The sequence below is a fragment of the Rhinopithecus bieti genome, unplaced genomic scaffold (genome assembly GCF_001698545.2).
Source record: "Rhinopithecus bieti isolate Rb0 unplaced genomic scaffold, ASM169854v2 scaffold_9581, whole genome shotgun sequence".
Classification (NCBI taxonomy): domain Eukaryota; kingdom Metazoa; phylum Chordata; class Mammalia; order Primates; family Cercopithecidae; genus Rhinopithecus; species Rhinopithecus bieti.
Genome location: NW_016806413.1, coordinates 2,979,410 through 2,989,201, shown reverse-complemented (window position 1 = coordinate 2,989,201; position 9,792 = coordinate 2,979,410). Strand labels below are relative to the sequence as shown.

General features: G+C 40.6%; 1 long non-coding RNA gene across 1 annotated transcript; it reads right to left on the bottom strand.

The window, feature by feature from the left end:
• Nucleotides 1–2,309: 2,309 nt before the first annotated feature.
• On the bottom strand, nt 2,310–7,553 carry LOC108532325 (uncharacterized). Its single transcript, XR_001886419.1, has 4 exons — nt 6,728–7,553; nt 5,693–5,838; nt 3,898–4,062; nt 2,310–2,766 (listed from the first exon to the last, which is right to left on the bottom strand). It is a non-coding gene; the product is annotated as an uncharacterized LOC108532325 (long non-coding RNA).
• Nucleotides 7,554–9,792: the final 2,239 nt, after the last annotated feature.

Genomic DNA, 9,792 nt, shown 5'->3' with positions numbered 1-9,792 from the left:
ATAAAAACTAACCGGGCGTGGTGCTGGGCACCTGTAATCTCAGCTACTCGGGAGGCTGAGGCAGGAGATTGCTTGAACCCAGAAGACAGGTTGCAGTTAGCCGACATGATACCACTGCATTTCAGCCTGGGCGACACAGTGAGACTCTGTCTCAAAAAAAAAAAAATAGAAAGTTACAAAATTGTAATTTTCTCCTCCAGAATATGATACAGAGTTCAGTGCTTAAGAAACTCGTTTTGAATAAAATTGACAGTGCTGGTTATTTTCTGTTTGTCCACATCTACCCTCTACCCTTCTCCATCCTCCTCTGTGCCCTAGGAGGCACTGGCCTCTGTGGATGCATCAATAGGCTTCCTTGTCCTCTGGTTCCTGATTGGGTTCAGTTAATGGGAGCACTGGCAGGAGACTAGACAGAGGTAAGAGAGTGAGGTCAGAGTATTTGTTCCTTGGCTGTCTCTGTGCTGAGTTATAGCGAGTTGGCCATGTCCCTCAGTGGAAGGCCACAGCTCCAGTCAGGCAGCCTTTTCCATATAGTGGAGTAACTGCTCCTGCTCCTTGCCCTTCAGGCCTAGAATGGTAATGACTCAATTATTACTAGCTTCAGGATGCACCACCATCCCTCATGGTTTCCCTAAACTTTGCTCACACATTTGTGAATAGTCTCTTTTTAAAACTCCACTCAAATTACCAAATTGGAGTATGCCATCTGTTTCCTGCCAGGACTGTGACTGATGCATTGGACATGTTTTGCTGCCCTAAATATATTCCAGCATCTCCATGCAGCACTACACAGTTTCTATAATAGACTTGACTGCCATCCTAAACTCTTCCCAACATGACTCAGATTTTAATGGAGGTAATTCACTATTTGATTTTTCATGTTTGGACAGCCTTCATAAGGCAACTATGACATAATGAAAATAGTTTTAGATGTAAAATTTAGCTTCTAGTAGGCAATGAATAAAAGTCTATATAAAGAGCAGTGGTGGTAAAGAGAATTAATATTCTGATCATAAAAATTTCTATTTAAATATAACAGCAATCTTTCTTTAGATCAAATCAATTATAGTCAAGTATTTCGCATCACATTTAAAATGTCTCAGCATATCAAGTAGAAATAAAATGAAGAGAAAAGAACTTTACATTTTGCTGAAGACATTTTTTATGTTTTCTATTTTGAAATAGAAAACATAAATTTATTTTCATGTATTAAAAGACCTATCTCATCCTCCTGGAAAGAAAGATTAGGTTGGTGCAAAAGTTATTGCGGTTTTTGCCATTGAGAGTAATGGCAAAAACCGCAATAACTTTTGCACCAACATAATATGTAAACTGTTTCCATCCTCCCTATAGTGTTGAATACAAGTTAGAGTAGATGAAATACCATATAGATATTTTGACTATCTTGGGGAAAGTGTGGTTTTATTTCCACTGTGTTTTTGCTGGAAACCTACAACATAATGACCATTTGACATCTGCCAAATAACCAAAGACACAATTTGGCTCACAGTGCCATTTCAGTTTCTTGTCTTAGCAGGGAAGAGGCTAAATGGCTAATGGGTCTTTTCTGTGTCTTCTGTGTATGTAATACATTCCTAGAATAAAGCCATTGAAGTAATAGAATTCCTTTATGAAATTACTCACCTGAGAACTGCTCACTCTAAATTTAGATTTTGATGAATATAGATATTTTAACTATCAGAATATGCATCATTAGTGTCAAGAACTACAAACGGGTTGAAATTTTACCACATGTATGAGCTAATAAGTTAGCCTGTCACAGTTTCACGGTTGTTGACAGAAGACACAAGACTCCTGGGTCAGAGACAAAAGAATTTATCACTCGTTGTGTAGCAGTCAGCATGGGCTTCATATTTGTGTCAGTTCTCCTTACTCCCCAAGTCCCATAGGAACAATGTGGAACAGCTCGGGTGGATTCTACACAATCAATAAATTTGCATCATAGCTAAAAAACTCAGACTTTTAACCCTGGTATTTTCAAGGGACTGTTAGCAAATGTGCTCAACCTGAGGGAAACATTATTTTTCTTGTCTTGGACAGCAAAAAAAAAAAAAAAAAAAATCTGCCACTATCTTCAAGGCTGTTGGCTATACAAACATCTTCCAAAAGATATTTAATAATTTTAAACAAAGGGTGTCAGTGCCTTTACTCAGAAGATGGGCAGACACACGAAAGACCCATGTAGAATTATCTCCCAACAATTAGGAGTACCCTTGCCACCAGCACAACTCATGAGTTTTCTCAGCAGATATATATTCTACAGCCTACACAGGTAGCAGACCTTCGGAGTTACATAACTTAGTAAGAGAACAATTGCTAGGTTTCATTTTTATATGTCTTTTAATAATTAAAAAAATTAAGATAGATATAATACAAGCACTTAATATAAAAATAAAAAAACTATTAAGAGTGTAAGCCGTGAAAAGTAGGTGGCTTTCCCTGTCTCCCAACCCCCCAGTCTTTCTCCCCAGAGTAAACAAGCTTATTCTGAATGTCCTGGATATACATACTACTTATATATAAATGTTGCATATGATATAGATTTCATACATGTTGGGGCCGCGGTACGTGTATGTATACTCATGTCTTCCCCCACCTGAAATTCTTGTCCTACACACATCTCCACCCTCCAGAAGCAATTAATATTAAAGCAGGTGAAAAATCTAAAACAAGAAGCACTTCAATTTCATCCAGTGGCTTTCGGAATTCTTGCATTTCTTCATTTATTCCCATCTGGTGACCATCCTGGAAGATTTAAGGATAGTTATATCATGATCCTTGCCCTCACTGAGCTCACACCTGTGTTGGGGAGTAAGGCATCTACACACATAAATACAAGATAAAGAATGATTAGCACAGGTAATCAGAGGAGGGATAAACTACTTAAAGCTAGAGGGTCTCATGAGAGGATTGATGGCAGATGTGGTATGTGAGCTAGTCTGATGAAAGAACATGTGGTCCTGTGGCATGTGTGAGTTAGGCAGCAGGTGGAAAGTGGAATAGACAGGCATTTCAGGAAGAAGGAAGACATGAGCAGATGTATAGAGGCAGGAAAGCACGGTGTGGACTAAGGACAGAAGGAACAGTCCATGGAGCAGGGGCAGAAGGATGATGAGGAAAGGAGGGAGGGAGGGGTCATTCATGCAAAAGGGCCTCAAACGCAATGTTACTGCCAGTTATGTTTTTCTTGGGAATATGTGTAGCAACATGATCTTCTTTGGTCCTAATGCAAAAGAACAAGGATACTGAGCCCACGTGTAACAGCCTAAGCTTCATTTAGGACACTCATTGCCGGAATCCATATCCTCAAGCACAGATTGCAAAACATTCGGAGCTAAATTTGAGTACCAGAACCGTCTGTGATGTCAAATGCTAGTCGTCTGAACTCTAATCACCCTGAACAACACTTCAAGTCCTCATTCACATATCCCAGACTTAAATAAAAATCCCTCCATCTGGCCATATAACCTATAGATGTTACACTGACTGCTATTTAAGTATTCTCTAGTAAACACAAGTTCATGGCTGAAGATGAATTGTGATTTTTATAAAGTAAATATAGTCCTTTATATATGTGATGAAGTAAACAATGGTAATGTTTTAAAGGTCTTTGACTTAATCTGTCATTATAGTTTTGGTTTCTTTAGTTCGTATAATTTGGTAAGCTCTGGTATCTTTTTTTTTTTTTTTTTTTTGAGACGGAGTCTCGCTCTTTTACCAGACTGGAGTGCGGTGGTGCGATCTTGGCTCACTGCAACCTCCACCTCCTGGGTTCCAGCAATTATCCTGCCTCAGCCTCCTGAGTAGCTGGGACTACAGATGCACACCCACCACACCCAGCCAATTTTTTGTATTTTAACAAAGACAGGGTTTTACCATGTTGGCCAGGATGGTCTCGATCTCCTGACCTCATGATCTGCCCGCCTTGGCTTCCCAAAGTGCTGGGATTACAGACGTGAGCCACTGTGCCCGACCCAGCTCTGGTGTCTTCTCTTTGAGTGGTCCAGTTTGTCAGATGTTAGCATTTTTATATGGTGAATCCTTAATAAACAAGTAAACAAACAAAAATAAACAAAAAACATAAACAAAAAACAGAGTTGTCCCAGTGTGGGTTTCCCGAGAAGCAGACCCTGAGACAACGATTCGCGTGCAAGCTGTTTATTTGAAGGGAAAGCCCAGGAGGCATAGGTAAGGGAGTGAAGAAGGAAGACAGAAAGGAAGGCAGCCAGTGAAGGGTATGTTGTCAAGAAGGCTGCTACTGTGGTTGACTCCAGCAACCAGTATAGGAGATACCTGCACATCAGTGTCAGTGAGGGAGCTGGTTGAGGACCACTGGCCAAGGGAGGTTAATTTTCTGGCACTTCTGGTGGCCATTTCTGTGAGTAGCAAGGACTCTTGCCACCAGAAGAGCCCTCAGGCAAGGAGATGCACATACTGGCAGTTGACATCAGGTTAGGTGGAGAGTCCAGGGAGGATAAGAGGGGCTTCTGGCAGCATCTGCCACAAAGATCATTTCAGGGCCAAGGGAGTCTTTTGGCTCATATTTCACATTCACAAGTTTAAGTTGAAACACCATCTCTGAGGGTACAGAAGTAGTTACAGAGATATACAGAGAGGATTGAAAGAAGACATCCTTCAAAGTAACTTTAAACTTGTGTCTCATTAACAGACCACAGTAGTAATAATTATACACAATGAATTTAATATTTCTCACAAATCCTTTCTTTATCTTGCAATTCATATAATATATTGTCTTATATTTTTGTGTTTAATAGGCATACTTTGTTAAATGTGGGTGTTGAAAGTATTTAGCACTTAAATTTTTTATAACCCTGAATTGACATTTCTTTATTTTTTAAATATATTGGGAGTCTCAAAAACTGAAAACACCTGGTCTCTCTCACCACTAAAAAGGCCCCATTTAGCTTGGTGCAGTGGCTCAGGCCTATAATCCCAGCACTTTGGGAGGCCAAGGCAGGCCAATCCTTGAGTTCAGGAATTTGAAACCAGCCTGGGCAAAATGGTGAGAATCTGTCTCTACGAATAAATAAATAAAAGTTAGCCAGGCAGGCGTGGTGGTGCATGCCTGCAGTCCCAGCTAGCAGGAAGGCTGTGGTGGGAGGATCAATTGAGCCTGGGAGATGGAGGCTGAAGCGAGCTGTGTTCACACCACTGCACTCCAGCCTGGGTGACAGAGTGAGACCCTGCCTCAGAAAAACAAAAGGCCGGGTCTGGTGGCTCACACCTGTAATTCCAGCATTGTGGGAGGCCAAGGTGGGCGGATCACCTGAGGTCAGGAGTTCAAGACCAGGCTGGCCAACATGGTAAAACCCCGTCTCCACTAAAAATACAAAAATTAGGCGGGCGTGGGGCACTTGCCTGTAATCCCAGCTACTCAGGAGGCTGAGGCAAGAGAATCACTTGAACCTGGGAAGCAGAGGCTGCAACAAGCCGAGATGGCGCCCCTGCACTCCAGCCTAGGTGATAGAGCAAGACTCCGTCTCAAAACAAACAAACAAGCAAACAAACAAACGCCCCAATTAAAAACAATAGGATCACGGAGAATTAGGGACAAAATTTAGAAGAAAAATAAAAGAGCCCAAGAGACGGTGTCAGGGCATTTTGTTTTCACCTATTAGATAAAGAAGCAGTAGGGTGGCGCACATCGTACCTGCGCAGAACTGTTTCTTCTTGAGCTTCACAGCACTTTGTGTACAGAAATGGAGAATGATACCCAGAAACTCCACTTTGTAGAACTAAGCAGATGGTGCCAGTTGATCCATGAACCTCTCTCAAATCTTGCTTTTTATCTCTTGTCTTAAAGAAAACAATTTATGAGGCAAAAAGTAACCACTGTTGGAGGATAAATCAGAAAGTGGTCATTTTCCCTTTTAGAACTAGTGGGATTTACTACCTGTTCTGAATACAGTATAAGAATATAATGGGCAGCAATGAATGAGTAATCATAAAAATATCCAAAGTAGAATTCCATCAAGTTTTAAAAATTGTTTCCTTCATAAAGCATAAAGAAAATGTGCCTATTTATCTTCAAATACAAGCAGATTAAGTTGAGATACGTTGTTTAATTGAACTGTAAGTTTAAAATTCTTAATGAGATCATCTTGTGAAAACCCAAACTCTACATTATTCCTCCTGAAAATCTGCCTTCTCCAGACTGAAATGTATAAATGGTCGTTGACTAACCAGGCTATAAACTACTCATTTATAAGGATGACCTTCGAACTTGCATTACAATTGAAGAGATGAATAATTTTCACAAGTAATAAATAGATATTTTTGTTGAAATTATGCAATTTATATTAATCCTCTTGATCACAATTTACAAAGAGTTAAGAAGAGAAGTTTTTTTGAGATGTTTTATGGTGTTAATAAAAATAATACAAATTGGAAACTTTTGATTATAATTACCCCTATTAAAGCAAGTGTCATTTTACTGCGATTTTTAGTCTTCAGAATCAAGCAATAAATGCATGTAATGTTGGCTATTCAGTCTGCTCAATGGGATACAGATGGGATATTGTGACAAATCTTTTTTCTACCTATTTGTGAAAAATGAAATGTTTAGTAAGTATTTTTTAAAGGTAAAAATACTTTAACTCACAAGTAGCCAGAGAGTAGCTAGAGGTTTGTGAAACGGTGGTCAAGGGCCTGATTCCCAGCACTCACTAGGCAGGAAGTTACATACCTGGTGTACAATGAGACAAGTCGTCTCCACAGGAGTTTGCAGTTGCACAACAGCGCCATCAAGTGAAGGGGTGAGAAAGGTGACTCTCAACAACTATTAATACTTCAGGTAGGTGCCACTCCTGTTGAACAAATTGCTCCCAGATATAGCAGCCTAAAACCACAGAGTCATTATGTCACTCAGTTTCTGACAGTCAGGAATGTGGGAGTGGCTTAGCTGAGTGGTTCTGGCTCAGAATCGATTCTGAGGTTGTGGTCAAGATGTCATCTGCAGTCATCTGAAGGCTTGACTCAGGCTGGAGGGTCTGCCTCTATGGTGGCTCCCTCACATAACTGCAGGGAGGTTTCAGTTCCTCACCGGGTAGATCTCTCCACTGGGCTGCTCACCCGTCCTCAGGACACGGCACGGGCTTCCTGCAGAGGGAGGGCTCAGAGACAGAGAGAGCAAGCAGGAAGCTGTAATACCCATGAATCACCTACTCTCCCGTGTCACACACCATCATTTCTGTGTTGTTCTAGCTCTTAGAAGCATGTCACTAGGTCCAGCCCACATTCCAGGGGAGAGGAATCAGGCTTCATCCTTTGAAAGGAGTGTCAAAGAATTTCACATTTTAAATCACCGCAGTGCAGCCAGCCCAGAGATCAGATGACTCAGAGAGTTTGCCCTCACTAGATCTAGAGGGCTCCCATCTATACCCTTGCTAGGCGTTTACAGTGCATTCCTAGCGCTAATGTTTAAGACATAGATCCGAATGCCACACAACTAAAATCAGTTGAAGAATCAATTTGTGATGAAAATACAGCAATTCTGGCTAGGTGCAGTGGTTCTCACCTGTAATCCCAGCACTTTGGGAGGCCGAGTCGGGCAGATCATGAGGTCAGGAGATCGAGACCATCCTGGCCAACATAGTGAAACTCCGTCTTTACTAAAATACAAAAATTAGCCGGGGGTGGTGGTGCATGCCTGTAATCCCAGCTACTCAGGAGGCTGAGGTAGGAGAGTCCCTTGAACCAGGGAGTCGGAGGTTGCAGTGAGCTGAGATCACATCACAGCACTCCAGCCTGGTGACAGAGTGAGACTCCACTTCAAAAAAAAAAAAAAAAAAAAAAAAAAAAAAAGAAAAGAAAAAGAAAATACAGACAATTCTGCCTTTTTAGAAAGTAGGATCTGGCACATTAGTATACTTTCAGATATGAGCCCATTTGGATGGCACCCCAGTTCATTCGGAGAATGTCTCCAGCATTATTTTGTCTTATCAGCACAACCAGCTGAACTCATTGGAGTGTCGCTAGCCTAAGCAAGCTTAGTCCTGAGAGGTGGGGTTGGAGAAGGTGTATGTCAGGGTGAAAGTGGGCTGGTAAAGGAAGAGGACACAGAGTAGGTCTGAAAACAGTGTTCTGGACAATCATTCCAAAATGAACCACTCTACAAAGCTCTATTTGAAGGACTGATATTTAAACACATCAGTCATTAGATGTCTTTATATTTAATGGGTTTCAATTTCACAGGACCTCTCACTGCTGGTTGTGTGCTTTGAGGGGACAGGGAAGAAATGGTTAAAAAGTATACTCCCCAGCTTATAATGTAGAAAGAGTTTACTTGAAGCTGCACCACTCAACCAACTTCATTCTGTTGTTTCTAAACCAACAAAAAGCATGTTGAAGAGAAGGCATCTGGTGGATGTTGGCTGAATTTTTTTAAAAAACAACTGGCTAGCAGGGCAAAGCATCAGTCCTGGCCAGTGGAGAGCTTGCCATCTTTGCCTGGCACTACTTCATTCCACCTCCTCCCTGACCCCAGTCAGCAGGTACTCCTTCCTTCCAGGTCTTTGCACAGGAATCATGCAAACTGGAACCCATCCCATGCACTAAAAAGATTCTGGAAGGTTCACTTCTAATGTTCCCATTTTCTCATCATGTAGCAAAAGAGCAGAAGAGCACGCACTCCAAAATAAAATGGTGAATTCTTTTAATAGCAGTGTTCTACTGAACAGAACTCTTTTAAAATACATTTTCCATTGCCATATTACAGTGATAATTAATATTCATAATAATGACCTTGAAGGTCGCTCAGAGTCTGAGGAGCCTAATGAATAATTAAGAGAATGAAATGGTTTTCAATAGGATTTCATGCTTAGTGCTTTTTGTATTCTAATACTTTTGATAGATTGTCACGGTTGATTGTCTAATTCTCCAGTCATGCGAGTAAACAGAGGATTTAATGTGTTTCAAGGGGACTTCCACGGTAAGTTATTTGCGAGCATATTAAACCAAAATCTGAAGTGCATTACAAATCCTCAGCCAACGCTAGCACAGATGCAGGCTGACACACGAATTGCAGCTATAGGGAGATATGGATAGCTGGAACCACTCAGAACTCATCATTTTCCTTCTAGACAGAAAAAGAAAATAATTATTGGAACTAAGGATAATTATACATAAAATGATATACCAAAATATTGATCTTAAAATTGAGGATGCATTTGTTGCTCTTATTCATTGTCATATGTTTAAAGAATTTGACACAAGATTGATACCAAAAAATTATCTGGATTAGGGGTTCCTTTCCTATTCCTGGTGCCACCTCATGTTGTAATAAACCCTCACTCTTGTCTCTTTCTTGCTACCCCTGTTATGGTAGATATATCACTCTACTTGGAGAAAATTCCAAATCACTGTTTATAGTAGAAGAAAAATCCAATATCTATATTTGGCAGTTGAAACACCAAGATCCCAAAAGGTGATATGACTTATGCAAAGCTACATAGCAAGTTAGTTATAGAGCCCAGTGAGAACCTGTGTTTCCCAATTCCTAAGCAAAGGCCTTTGTGCAACATCCAGGGCCACACCAAAGCCAATACTGCTAATGAAAGTTCTCCACCCATTGCAGCCAGGGAAACTGAAAAAACTACTGGGAAATGGTATTTCAGTAAATGCATTTGACTTATAAGGTTGAAGTACCATATATTCTATTGAAAATGTCTGAATTGAAATAATTTAAGTCACTTTAAGCAGAAAATTAGAGCACACATGGCACTGTCTATTTTTAGGATCTCGGAGTCTCAG